We start from the raw sequence: 14264 nt of genomic DNA on the forward strand, positions 1-14264 counted from the left end.
ATAATTAAAAAATATATAATAATACAAATGGCACGATGTACCAGATTACAGAATATTTATCGTAACTGCAGTTTACAAATTTAATCTGTAGCATTGCGATTTATAAATTAATTCATTTGAAATATAACTTTGTCAGACATGTTTTAGCTGCATTGTGTTTCTAAACCCCAACAAGGTCAATTTAATTTGTTATTAAAAATACATTTTATGTAAAATAATTTCTAAAACATTTATAAGACTTTTTTTGTATTTATTTATGATTGTAATTACAAATTGAAGCAAACCGAAATGTTAAAATGAGACCACAATTAGCCTTCTAGCCCAAAGGCTTAATTAACTAACTTATATTTTTTTAATTTGGTAGGCGATACATTTGTTTTAAAGGGCAGTGCAGGTTAACAGATTATTGTAATGATGTTTGAGGTGAAAATATCTGAACTGAAATTAATTATTACTTTTAAAAATGTTGCAGTTAAAAAGTTTAATTATTGTACATTACACTGACATTTTACACTTGTTTAAAGAAGTGTAAGCTTTATATAAATTCTGTATTGAATGTATCACTTGCAGAGGAGGACTACTAGGCCGGACTTTAAAGGAGAAAACTGAACCCATGATGCAGGTAAGTTACTTTCATAACATCAATTATTATTATAAAAAAATACAAATAATTTGGGTGACACTAATTTACAAACGTTTGTCACATCAGAATCCTGATAAAAACATCGACATGATGAGAGACGTTGTCCTCCGTTGCTTGATTTTTTTTATCTGGGTGAAAAAGAGGATGACCTCATCCAAGAGTACAATGTAAGTGACTACAATTATTCTATATATTTATGGTGTTTTGAGAAATGTATTTGTACATTGTTTTTATATTAAAAAATAAATAAATAGAAATGCAACTTAAACAATATTTTTTTTCAATAAAATTATATAAAGCTAATGTGAATATATTTAACACAAAATAAAAAAAATTTTGTCAGCCACTATATGAAAAAAGGTAACACTTTATTTTGAAGGTCCACTTTAGACATTATACTGACTATGAGTAACTGCAACTACATGTTAACTAATCTATTAACCCTAACCTAGCAGTCTACTAATACTCTGAGTTAGTTGACATGTAGTTACGTACAGGTAGTAGAATGTCTATTGTGGACCATCAAAATGTAACCCTCCCCCTACAATAGTGTCACTAAATGTAATTTTTTTTCATTTCTTTTTTTCTCTGAAAACACCCTCTGACATTGCTGAAACTGTACTTATGTTATTGTGGCAGTCTTTGTGGTCCACTGAAACAATATTTTTATGTGTCAGTGATTACAAAGAAAATAAACTATAATGGTTTGTTTGTAGATGTCTTTTTAAGTTGTTATAAGAATTTATTTTTTGAAAGTGTTTGTTTTACACCGTACACAAATCAACTTTATAATTATGGACAGACTTATAATGAGATGGACAAGATTAGAATACTTATTTAATGTTTATTTTACAGTGTGACAATGGAGATATCCTGCAGCACATAATGAAAATTGCCATCTGCAAGAGGGATTATCAGGAGGATTTCAGCATCATCTTTGAGGGGGTGCAAGTCATGGCTGGCTTGGAAAATCTGGCAAGAGCCTGTGCTGTTCTTCTTGGACTCACATATGCACTTAACCTCACCTACCTGAAAGAACTTAGGCACACTTTTGAGGCCTTTCAGAAGCTCTTCTTGGAACTGGATGTTTGCAAGTTTTCACCAAAAATACTAACACTTAAAAACAAACTCATGACTTAGATTGAGACAATGCATTATTACCAAGTTCTGGTGAAAAGTAAACCGCATTGATTGATGAACATTTAATATTGTTCTACATACAAGCTTTCAGCAAGTAGCAAGACTTTTTAAAACATTTCTTGAGTTATTCTCAAGTTTTAGTCCATAATGTGACTTTTCTAACAGAAAAATGTTGCATACAAATGTGTATGCACAAGTTGTTTAACAAAATGATCTTTCTCATGGAAAATGTTGTCATTTTTTAATTTTATTTTCATATCTTAAAACTGCTGACTTACATTTTATACAGATTTGTTTTGTGCAAAAAGAAAGAAAGATTAAAAGCATGTTTTATAAAAAAAAGTGCATTATGTATTCATTATTATCTAAACCTGAAAAAAGCAGTAAATGTTGTAATTAAGTAAATTTCATTCATACAAATGAGTAAATTCTGCTTGATTTATTTGTGAGACAACTTAAATTAAGAAAGCACATTCCACTAATAATATTAAATTCATCATGTGCCATAGACTAAATAATTTATGAATTTTTACTTAATTTATTTGGGTAAACTTCACAAAAAAAAAACAACCTTAAAATCTACTCAAATATAATACGTGTAATATTGTTACCATAATTTTTTTAAGCAGATAGCATGTAATATTTTTTACAGTGTAGAGCTGTAGGCCTTAGAAATAAATCAAATCGCGACATGGTCTGTGAACATTAAAGCACAAAACATTGCTATATGAATATATGATCTGCTTGTTCTCTCTCTGTGAATGAGCTGCTCCGTCTACTACATATTGACATATTCGATTTAATTTACGAATTAATGATAAAAATAAGTTGTTAATCTAATTCATAATAATTTATTGAATTTAGTTTATTAGACATGTTTTATTGAAATTGTAATAAACAAAATAAACAAATGGTTTTAAGTTTGTTATAATAAAGCATTTGTTCAACCAAATAAAAAAAAGACCAATCTTCTTCATTCATTTAACATCATTTTAACAAGTGATAATAACCATCATTGAATAATAGGTACAGTAAATGTTTAATTGATGTTTTCTGAGACAGTTGTCATATCGTGAAAATCTCATCTTATCACAACCCTACAGGGGAGAGTCCCCCACCCCCACTGTTAAAAAAGTAACTAAGTAACTTTTACTCTGAGTACATTTTAAATGAGCTACTTTTTACTTTTAATTGAGTAAATTGTTAGACCAGTAATTTTACTTGTACTTAAGTAAAATTTCATTGAAGTAACAGTACTTTTACTTGAGTAGAATATTTTGTTACTCTTTCCACCTCTGGACACAGGTGGGGATGATAAACTAATCAGAGACAAACGAGCACAGCTGAAGATCAGAACATAATTATGACATTACACCTCCCTCGAAAAAACGTGTCCTCGCACCATGAAGAAGAAGAAGATAATCCCTAAAAATGGGCACAGTTCTGGAGCGTCGACCGCCGGAGGCCGACCTAGATTGCCAAGGGAGCCCAGCAGAGCCGGGAACTCCACCTCTACCTGAGCTGGTGGCAGGAAAGACAGATCTGTGTCCGCTCCTGGATCTGTGTTGGACTGACTCACCTGCGTCAACTCCGGGGCCTCCTTGTGCTCCCGCTCCCTCCGTGGGGCACTTCGGGATCGCTGGCAATAGGTGAGAGACCGCTGCTCTGGATCATCCAGACCAGGTAGTCCATTTACATTTAATTATTTAGCAGACGCTTTTATCCAAAGCGACTTACAAAAAGGGGAGAGCAATAGAAGCAACGATACAAACAAGATCAACAACCTGCAAAAGCTGTAAGAATTATTTTTTTGGGGACAAACAAACAGAAAATTAAATTGGATAATTAAGTGCTAGTCTTTATTGGTCAGGTGCAATCGGAAAAGGTATGTCTTAAGATGTTTTTTAAAAATGGCTACAGACTCAGCACCACGAATTGAGATCGGCAGCTGATTCCACCAGGTGGGAACAGTCCAGGAAAATGTCCGTGAGAGTGATTTCATGCCCCTTTGGGATCAATCAATCAACTTTATTTATATAGCGCTTTTACAATCACGATTGTGTCAAAGCAGCTTCACAGTGTCAAACAGGATAATATTGCGACAAAATTAGATTTGGCTGTACAGTCGTACTGGAGAAAACAGTGATGTTATCAGCTTATTTTAATTTATCATATAGCGACAATGTTGGCAGATCAGTATTATAGTTTATAGAATTAAATAAGACCTAATTCATACATTTTATTTGTATAATAAGTTGAATAACTTTAATCATATTTTTAGTGTCCCCAACTGAGCAAGCCAAGCCAAAGGCGACAGTGGCAAGGAACCAAAACTCCATCAGGGAATGATGTAGAAAAATAAACCTTGTGAGAAACCAGACTCAGTCGGGGTGCCAGTTCTCCTCTGGCCTATTAACACACCGTGTAAGATCATTATTCTGGCAACCTTACAGGTCAGAAATCATATTAGATTGGAATATTCAAAATTTCAGGGTATCACGGAAGAGACGGATTTATTTAGGATGGGGCGTCGATTACACAAGAGTATGAATACATGAAAGATCGGAATTATTGCGCCGGAGATTGGTTTTGAGCATGTCGTGCAAGTGAGGCAAATTCGGAGGAGACACCATTTGACACGGCTCAGCAGACACTCCAGGATGCGTTGGTCATGTCCAGGCAGGTCCACCATCCGATCCGGACAGGGCCCAGATCCGGGATAAACCTCTGGATAAACAGAGAGACTAACATTAGCATAGATGCCACTCTTTTTATGATGTAACGAGTACATCAGGTGTTATGGGAAGTGTTCCTGGTTCCGGCTGACCTAGTTAATGCAGCCTAACAATCAGTCAATTGATTTGAATAATGAAAGTTAAAAATGTTCTATGTGTATGCCATAGTAAAGAGATGTGATTTTAGTCTAGATTTAAAATGACAGAGTGTGTCTGCTTCCCGAACAATGCTAAGAAGACTATTCCAGAGTTTAGGAGCTAAATAGGAAAATGATCGACCGCCTGCAGTTAATTTAGATATTCTAGGTATTATCAACTGGCCAGAGTTTTGAGACCGCAATAGACCTGATGCAGTATAATGTGTAAAGAGCTCGCTTAAGTACCGGGGAGCTAAACTATTTAGTATATTATACAGTGTTGACAGAACTGGACTAATATGATCATACTTCCTTGTTCTAGTAAGAACTCTAGCTTCTGCATTTTGGACTAGCTGGAGTTTGTTTATTAAGCGAGCAGGGCAACCAGCCAGTAGAGCATTACAATAATCTAGCCTTGAGCTCATGAACGCATGTACTAACTGTTCAGCATTTTGCATTGAAAGCATGTGCCATAATTTAGATATTTTAAGATGATAGAATGTGGTTTTACAGATGCTAGAAACGTGGCTTTCAAATGAAAGATTGGTATCAAAGAGCACACCCAGACTCCTCACTGACGACGAGGGCTTGACAGAGCAGTCATCAAGTGTTAGACAGTATTCTCGGTTACTACTTGTGGAGCTTTTCTGTCCAATAATTAAAAATTCAGTTTTATCTGAATTAAGTTGCAGGAAATTACTATTCATCCAATTTTTTATGTAAGCTATGCATTCCGTTAATCTTGTGAATTGGTAGGTTTCGTCAGGGCGTGAGGAAATATATAGCTGAGTATCGTCAGCATAACAATGAAAACTATGCTTCCTAATGATATCTCCCAGTGGTAGCATATACAGGGTGAAAAGCAATGGTCCTAACACTGAGCCTTGCGGTACCCCATACTGAACTTGTGATTGGTGTGACATCTCTTCATTTACTGCTACAAACTGATAACAGTCAGATAAGTACGATTTAAACCATGCCAAAGCAGTTCCACTAACGCCAACATAATTTTCGATTCTATTCAGAAGAATATTGTGATCGATAGTATCAAATACAGCGCTAAGATCGAGTAACACTAATAGAGAGATACAACCACAATCAGATGATAAGAGTAAATCATTTGTAACTCTAATTAGAGCAGTCTCAGTACTATGATACGGTCTAAATTCTGACTGGAAATCCTCACATATACCATTTCTTTCTAAAAAGGAACAAAATTGTGAAGACACGGCCTTTTCTAGTATTTTTGATAGAAATGGTAGATTCGAGATTGGCCTGTAATTGACTAATTCTTTAGGATCAAGTTGCGTTTTTTTAATAAGTGGTTTAATTATAGCCAACTTAAAAGTTTTCGGTACATATACTAATGTCAAAGATGAATTACATTTACATTTTACATTTAATCATTTAGCAGACGCTTTTATCCAAAGCGACCTACAAAAAAGGGGAGAGCAATAAAAGCAACGAAACAGACAAGGCCAACAACCTGTAAGAGCTGTAAGAAATCTCAATTAATTAGCACAGTACACAATTTTTTTTTTTTTTTTTTTTTTTTATAGACATCTACAACAAAAACTCACGTACGCAAAATACAGAACACTGGATTTTGATAGTTATGATAACTATGTAACATACCCGCCTGAAGGCACAAATCCGGATGAGAGACGTAGATATGATCCAGGAGTGTGCGCTTTTTGGTCGTTGCTGTGGTGATCAGTAAGTGCTATTCTGTATTGGTCAAGTGCAATTGGAAAAGATGTGTCTTAAGATGTTTTTTAAAAATGGCTACAGACTCGGCGGCACGAATTGAGATCGGCAGGTCATTCCACCAGGTGGGAACGGTCCAGGAAAATGTCTGTGAGAGCGATTTCATGCCTCTTTGGGATGGAACCACGAGGCGCCGCTCACTCGCAGAACGCAAGCTTCTGGAGGGTGTGTAAGTCTGAACAAGTGAGTTTAGATATATTGGTGCAGAGCCAGTGGTTGTTTTGTAGGCGATAACTAATGCCTTGAATTTGATGCGAGCAGCCATTGTTGAGAAAACAAGTAATTGAGTTTAAGATGATGCTCTTTCATCCAGTCAGTAATGTCTGTCAGACAGGCAGCGATACGAACACTGACTGTAGGATCATCTGGTTGAAATGAGAAGTAGAGTTGAGTGTCATCAGCATAGCAGTGATAGGAGAAGCTGTGTTTCTGAATGACAGAGCCTAATGATGACATGTAGATGGAGAAGAGAAGTGGTCCAAGGACTGAGCCCTGGGAAACCCCAGTAGCTAGATGATGTGACTTAGACACTACACCTCTCCATGACACCCTGTAGGACCTACCAGAGAGGTAAGACCTGAACCACTGGAGAGCAGTTCCTGAGATCCCCGTCTTCTTAAGTGTTGACAGGAGGATCTGGTGGTTAACTGTGTCAAAAGCAGCAGACAGATCCAGCAGAATGAGCACTGAGGATTTGGAAGCTGCTTTTGCCAGTCTCAGTGCCTCAGTTACCGAGAGCAAGGCAGTCTCAGTCGAATGGCCGCTTTTGAAGCCGCATTGGTTGTTGTCTAGGAGGTTGTCCCGTTTAAGAAACATAGAGAGTTGATTGAACACAACTCGCTCAAGTGTCTTTGCAATGAAAGGCAGAAGGGATACCGGTCGGTAGTTTTCTAAAAGTGCTGGATTCAGAGAGGGTTTCTTAAGCAGTGGGTTTCCCCGAGCCTGCTTAAATGATGTGGGAAAGGTTCCCGTGTGAAGAGAAGTGTTGACAATGTGAGTGAGTGCAGGAGTGATTGAAGAAGAAATGGCCTGAAGGAGGTGAGTGGGTATTAGATCAAGTGGACAGGTAGTAGGGTGATTGGAAAGGATGAGTTTAGAAATATCTGCCTCGGAGAGCGGAGAGAAGGATGGAAGTGTGTTCATGTTAGTTGTTGAGATGTGCGAGTCAGTTTGTGATGAGGAGAACTGTTTGCTGATGAGAGATGTTTTGTTTGTGAAAAAGAGTTGATGAAGGAGGGGGAGGAGGAGGACAAAGGAGAGAGGAGAATGTTTTAAAGAGTTTGCGAGAGTCAGAGCAATTGTTGATTTTGTTGTGGTAGTATGTTGTTTTAGCAGTGGAGACATTTGTAGAGAAAGAAGAGAGAATAGACTGATACAAGGTAAGGTCAGTATAGTTTTTAGATTTCTGCCATTTCCTCTCTGCCGCCTTGAGTCCAGAGCGATGTTCACGGAGAACATCAGACAGCCAGGGGGCAGATGGGGTGGGCCGGGCTGGTCTGGATGAAAGGGGGCAAAAACTGTCTAAGGAGGATGTTAGAGTGGAGCAAAAAGTGTCGGTAGCACTGTTAGTGTCCAGTGCTGAGAACTGAGCAGGTGGAGGGAGTGAAGATGAAGGATAGGCGAGAGGGAGAGAGTGAGCGTAGATTACGCCGAAAGGTAATCTGTGTAGGAGTACGTGTTGTATCAGGAGTCAGTATGAGGTTAAGAGTGATGAGAAAGTGGTCTGAGGTGTGTAATGGAGTAAATAAAGTGTTGTCCGTGGAGCAGTTGCGTGTGTAGACAAGGTCTAATTGGTTACCTGATCTGTGAGTAACCGTAGTAGATACTAACTTAAGGTCAAATGAAGTCAGTAGAGTGCTGAAGTCTGCGGCTAGGTGTTTATCAAGATGGATGTTGAAGTCACCAAGCAGAATCAGTGGAAAGCCATCCTCAGGGAAGCTGGAAAGTAACACATCCAACTCCTCCACAAAGTTACCGAGGTGACCTGGAGAACGATAGACCACTACCACATGGATTTTAACAGGGTGAGTAATAGTGATTGAGTGCGATTCAAATGAACTGGCCGGTAGAGATGGTAATGGATCAAATTTCCAATCATTTGAGATAAGCAAACCAGTACCCCCACCCCTCCCAATAGGCCGAGGAGTGTGTGAAAAAGTTAAATTAATGATATTAAGCAGAGGATCTATGACCTCTGGAAGTATCTCTTTAAATAGCCTAGTCGGTATAGGGTCAAGCATACATGTTTTTGATTTTGATGATTTAACAAGTTTAGCCAATTCTTCTCCTCCTATAGTAGTGAATGAGTGTAATTTTTCCTCAGTGACACTACAATGCTCTGTCTGAAGTTATACTGTAATAGATGGCTGCATGGTTATAATTTTATTCCTAATATTATCAATCTTACTAGTAAAGAAGTTCATAAAGTCATTACTGCTGTGTTGTTTACAAACGTCAGAAGCTGAAGCTTTATTTTTTGATAATTTAGCCACTGTATCAAATAAATACTTAGGGTTGTGTTTGTTTTCTTCTAAAAGAGTTGAGAAATAAGCAGATCTAGCAGTTTTTATGGCCTTTCTATATGCCATCATGCTCTCTTTCCACATATTGCGAAAAACCTCCAGTTTTGTTTTCTTCCAGCTGCGCTCCATTTTTCTGGCTGCTGTTTTAAGGGCCCGAGTGTGCTCGTTGTACCACGGCGTTGGATTATTTGCTTTAATCTTCTTTAAGCGCTGGGGAGCAACTATGTCTAAAGTGCTAGTAAAGAGAGAGTCAATAGTTTCTGTTGCAGCATCAAGTTCCTCTTGGCTATCTGTAATGCTGAGGAGATGGAACTGAGGAGGAAGATTATGTACAAAGCAATCTTTAGTCGCAGCTGTTATCGTGCTGCCATATTTGAAGCGAGGGGATGGCTTTGCAGCCTTAGGTAAATTAAGTATACATGATATAAGGTAATGATCTGAGATGTCATCGCTCTGCTGCAGAATTTTAACAGTATCAACATTTATTCCATGTGACATTATTAGATCTAAAGTATGATTAAGGCGATGAGTGGGTCCCGATACGCGTTGTCTAACTCCAATAGAGTTTAGAATGTCTCCAAATGCCAATCCCAATGCGTCTTTTTCATTGTCTACGTGGGTATTAAAATCCCCAACAATTAGTACTTTATCTACAGCTAATACTAACTCCGACACAAAACCAGCAAATTCTTTGATAAAGTCTGTATTGTGCCCTGGTGGCCTGTATACAGTAGCCAACACAAATGTCCAACGGGATTTATCATTTACACTACACAGCGTTACATAAAGCACCAAAACTTCAAAGGAATTATATTTGAAACTAGACTTCTGAGTAACACTGAAAATATTATTATAAATTACAGCAACACCTCCCACTTTACCTTTCAGACGTCGCTCATGTTTGTAACAATAATCTCGTGGGTGCACTAGGTTTTAGCCAGGTTTCTGTCAAACACAGCACATCTAAGTTATGATCTATAATCATATCATGACAACAAGCGTTTTTGGCGAAAGGGATCGAATATTCAGCAACCCAAGCTTTATCAATTGTTCATCCGTATTATATCTGTTGTTTATTTGTTGGACATCAATTACATTTTTACTGTTGAATGGTTTTGATGGTTTTTTGTATTTACTAATTCGGGGAACAGACACAGTCTCTATATGATAATATCTAGGTGAAAGAGTCTCTATGTGCTGAGATTTAGCTAACTTTGGTGACGTGAGACAGCTAGCAGACGGTTGGTTTAGCCAGTTTGTCTGCTTCCTGACCTGGGCCCCAGTGAGTCAAGGTTTAGCTTTAAGACTATGTGCCAAATTACTAGAGAGAAGAGCAGCACCAGCTCAGGAGGGATGAATGCTGTCTATCTTCAACAGGTCAGGTCTGCCCCAAAAACTTTTCCAATTGTCTATGAAACCTATGTTATTTTGCAGACACCACTTAGACAACCAGCCATTGAGTGATGATAATCTGCTAACTATTTCTTCACTCCTTTTCGCAGGGAGGGGACCAGAGGAAAATATGACCTTTGACATCGTACTTGCGAGTTTACACACCTCTTTAATGTTAATTTTGGTGATCTCCGACTGGCGAAGTCGAACATCATTAGTGCCAACGTGAATAATAATCTTAGAGAATTTACGATTAGCTTTAGCCAGCACTTTTAAATTTGCTTTGATGTCAGGCGCTCTGGCTCCCGGTAAACATGTGACTATGGTGGCTGGTGTCTCTATTTTCACATTCCATGTAATAGAATCGCCAATTTCGGCACTTTCAACAGGATCCTCAGTGGGTGCGTCACTGAGTGGTGAGAACCTCTTTGATTTTCTAATCGGAACGGAAGAGTGTTTTTTTGATCCGCGACTATGCTTTCTCATCGTCACCCAGCCCTGCTGCGCGGGCTCAGCCGGAAGTGTTCACTAAGCTAGTCGGATCCAAAGCAGTATCTAAAGCTGTTACATTCTCACTACTCTCACATAAAGCTTGGATGCGTGTCTCTAAATCTGAAATCTTCTCCGTCAGCCTGATTAATTCCTTACATTTATCACATGTGAAGCCCTGTTCGCCAACGGAGATAGATATGCTAAACATGTAGCATGCAGTGCAAGTGACAATGACAGGAGAAGAAGACATGGCTTACCGTATTTGTTGATGAATACAAAACTTACCACAGTTGTCTGATGGAGTCTTTTTAATAATCCAACTCACCACAGTTGTCTAAAGAACTCAGAAAACAGGAGACCCGGATGCTGGGATGGAAAGCTACCAGGCTAGCGAAAAGCTAACGTTTGGTAGTGATTTAGATTAAAAGCTAGTAATGTCAAATTTAAATTGATAGGCTATATTAAACACTATATGGTGAGTAGTAATGTCAAATTTAAATTGATAGGCTATATTAAACACTATATGGTGATGAGTAAGTTATATTTAGCAGTGTAAATAACAGAAAATATATCAAATAGAGATTCAAACACAGCTATACAGAGCTACAAACACTGAGGCAGCAGCAGCAGGCAGGCAGACAGGAGCAGTCGATCAGGAACAATCAATCAGCCAGGAGCAATCCTCAGCCAGGAGCAATCCAATTCACACGCAGAACGCTTCTGGAGAGTGTGTAAGTCTGAACAAGCGATTCTAGGTATATTGGTGCAGAGCGCCAGTGGTTGCTTTGTTGGCGAGAACCAGTGCCTTGAATTTGATGCGAGGGGCCATTGGCAATCAGTTCACTATTAAACCCTTGCAACTAATCCAGAATGCAGCGGCAAGCGTGGTCTTTAACAAGCCGAAAAGAGGCGTGACATGCTCTCTCATCGGCTCGTTAAAGACCATGCTCACCGCTGCATTCTGGATTAGTTGCAAGGGTTTGATAGTGCATGCTGGAAGGCCAAGTAGAAGAGCATTACAATAGTCCAGTCTGGACTATTGTAGAAGAGCTTGGACCAGGAGTTGTGCAGCCTGTTCTGATAGGAAGGGTCTAATCTTTCTAATGTTGTATAAGGCAAATCTGCAGGGCTAATGTTGCAGTAATGTGGTCAGTGAAGTTTAAATGGTCATCAATCACAACTCCAAGGATCCTGGCTGTCCTGGATGGAGTTATGGTTGATGAACCGAGCTGAATGGAGAAATTTTGATGAAGTGCTGGGTTGGTTGAGAAAACAAGTAATTCTGTATTTGCAAGACATTTTCTAAGACCATGTCTGGATTGTTTTTTATCACATAAGTTTGTTGGCCTGAAGACACGTTTGCAATCTTTTGTCTAATGTCTGGCGAGGAGAACAGCTTAATTAATGCCACAATGTGCTCACACTACCACATTGTCAGTCCCCTTAATGTGCCGGATGTCAAGTGCTACACTTCAAAACAGTGCAAAGCCCAAATCAAAGCTAATGCCTCCCTTTTAACCACAGAATAATTCAGCTGATATGAATTAAACTTTTTTGAGAAGTAGCTAACTGGACGGTGAATTCAACAGGCTGTAACAATACTGCTCCAGCACCTACATTGCTAGCATCTACACACAATTTAAAAGAACAATCAAAATGAGGCGCTGCCAGCACAGGAGTGGAAGTGAGCAATGATTTAGCTGCCTCAAAAGCCTCCTGACAGGCAGAAGTCCAAACAAAAGCTACTTTTGCTTTCAACAAATCAGTTAGTGGGGCTACCACGGTAGAGAAATTCCTGCAAAATCCCAGTTAGTAACCCACTAACCCCAAGAAATGCATTAATTCTTTCTTAGTAGTAGGAGATGGAAACTGATCAATGGCCTCAACCTTGGCCCGAACGTGTCACATGCATCCTTGTCCTACCACCTTACCTAAGTAAGTCACAGTGGCTTTGGCAAACTCGCATTTAGCCAAATTTACGGTCAAGCCAACCTCTTCAAAATGAGAAAACAGGTCTGCAATATGCTTCAAGTGCTGCTCCCATGAATCACTGAAAACTACTACGTCATCTAAATAGACGGCCACTCCCTCCAACCCAGAAACAACCCTATTCATAAGTCGCTGAAAGGTTGCAGGTGCATTTCTGAGGCCAAAACTCATCACGTTATAAGAGAATAATCCCCCGGATGTAATACAAGTGGAAATCTCTTGAGCTCTTTTGGTCAGTGGAACTTGCCAATAGCCTTTAAGCAGATTGAACTTACAAATTTCGCCGACCCAACCCAATCAACACAATCATCAATATGAGGCAGTGGAAATTAGTCTAGTTTTGTTACTCTATTTATTTTACGATAGTCGGTGCAAAACCGATAGGTTCCGTCCGATTTATTTACAAGCAAGCAGGGAGATGACCAACTAGAAAATGAAGGCCGTGCAATATCATGAGCGAGCATATACTGAACTTCTGCATTAAGATGTAAGAGTTTATTTGGAGATACCCGCTAAAAATTCTGGCGATTGGGCTCAGAATCCCCGACATCAATATCGTGCTCCAACCAATGTGTGCGCGAAGGTACGTCACTAAATAAGGAGACATGATGATTAATAATGTCAATCAAATCACATTTATCATCAGGCAAATGGGCCAACATTTTATGCAACTTTTTTAGAGTCTCTGAATTCTTTAGACAACCTAAGAGTACTGTATCCTCTGGAAAAGAAACCCCTTCATCTATTCCCTCTCCCATAAGAATAGGCGAAAATCTCAGTTACTAATGCAGGTTTTACCTCATCGTCTAACATCCTATGAGAACGGCAATAATAGGGCTTCAACAAATTAACATGACACAACTGGTTGGACTTCCTTCTCTCTGGAGTGGCAATCAAATAATTTAAGTCAGTAACCTGTTTCTCTATTAAATACGGACCTGTAAACTGAGCTTGAAAAGGCGAGCCTTCCACTGGTAACAGAGCCAACACCTGATCACCAGGCATAAATTTGCGTTCCTCTGTTCATCGATCAAAAAGAGTCTTCATACGCTTTTGCGAAGAATGCAATTGTTCTTTTGCTACCTTACCTGCTTCATACAGTCTACGCTTAAAATCATTCACCTAACTAATCAAATTTTTAGGTGGTGCACTCTCAATCCACTGGTCTCGAAATACAGCCAACGGTCTCCGAGCGGTGTGTCCGAACACCAAGTCATTTGGACTAAACCCAGTACTTTCCTGACATACCTGATAACATCAACCACGGCAATCCTTGTTCCCGATCACCCTCCATCTCTGTAAAATATGAACGCAGCAAAGACTTCAGCGTCTGATGGAAACGCTCCAAAGCCCCCTGGCTTTGGGCATGATACGCACTAGCCTTATTGTGCTTAATGTGCAACAATTTCAAGAGAAGTTAAATTAGAACCTTGATCACTTTGCACAA

General features: G+C 38.9%; 1 long non-coding RNA gene across 1 annotated transcript; it reads left to right on the forward strand.

The window, feature by feature from the left end:
* Positions 1-328: 328 nt before the first annotated feature.
* LOC137084995 (uncharacterized) lies at positions 329-2050 on the forward strand. The gene is made up of 3 exons (XR_010906874.1): positions 329-622; positions 710-810; positions 1499-2050. It is a non-coding gene; the product is annotated as an uncharacterized lncRNA (long non-coding RNA).
* The last annotated feature ends 12214 nt before the right edge of the window (positions 2051-14264 follow it).

The sequence above is a fragment of the Pseudorasbora parva genome, chromosome 8 (assembly GCF_024679245.1).
Source record: "Pseudorasbora parva isolate DD20220531a chromosome 8, ASM2467924v1, whole genome shotgun sequence".
Lineage (NCBI taxonomy): Eukaryota > Metazoa > Chordata > Actinopteri > Cypriniformes > Gobionidae > Pseudorasbora > Pseudorasbora parva.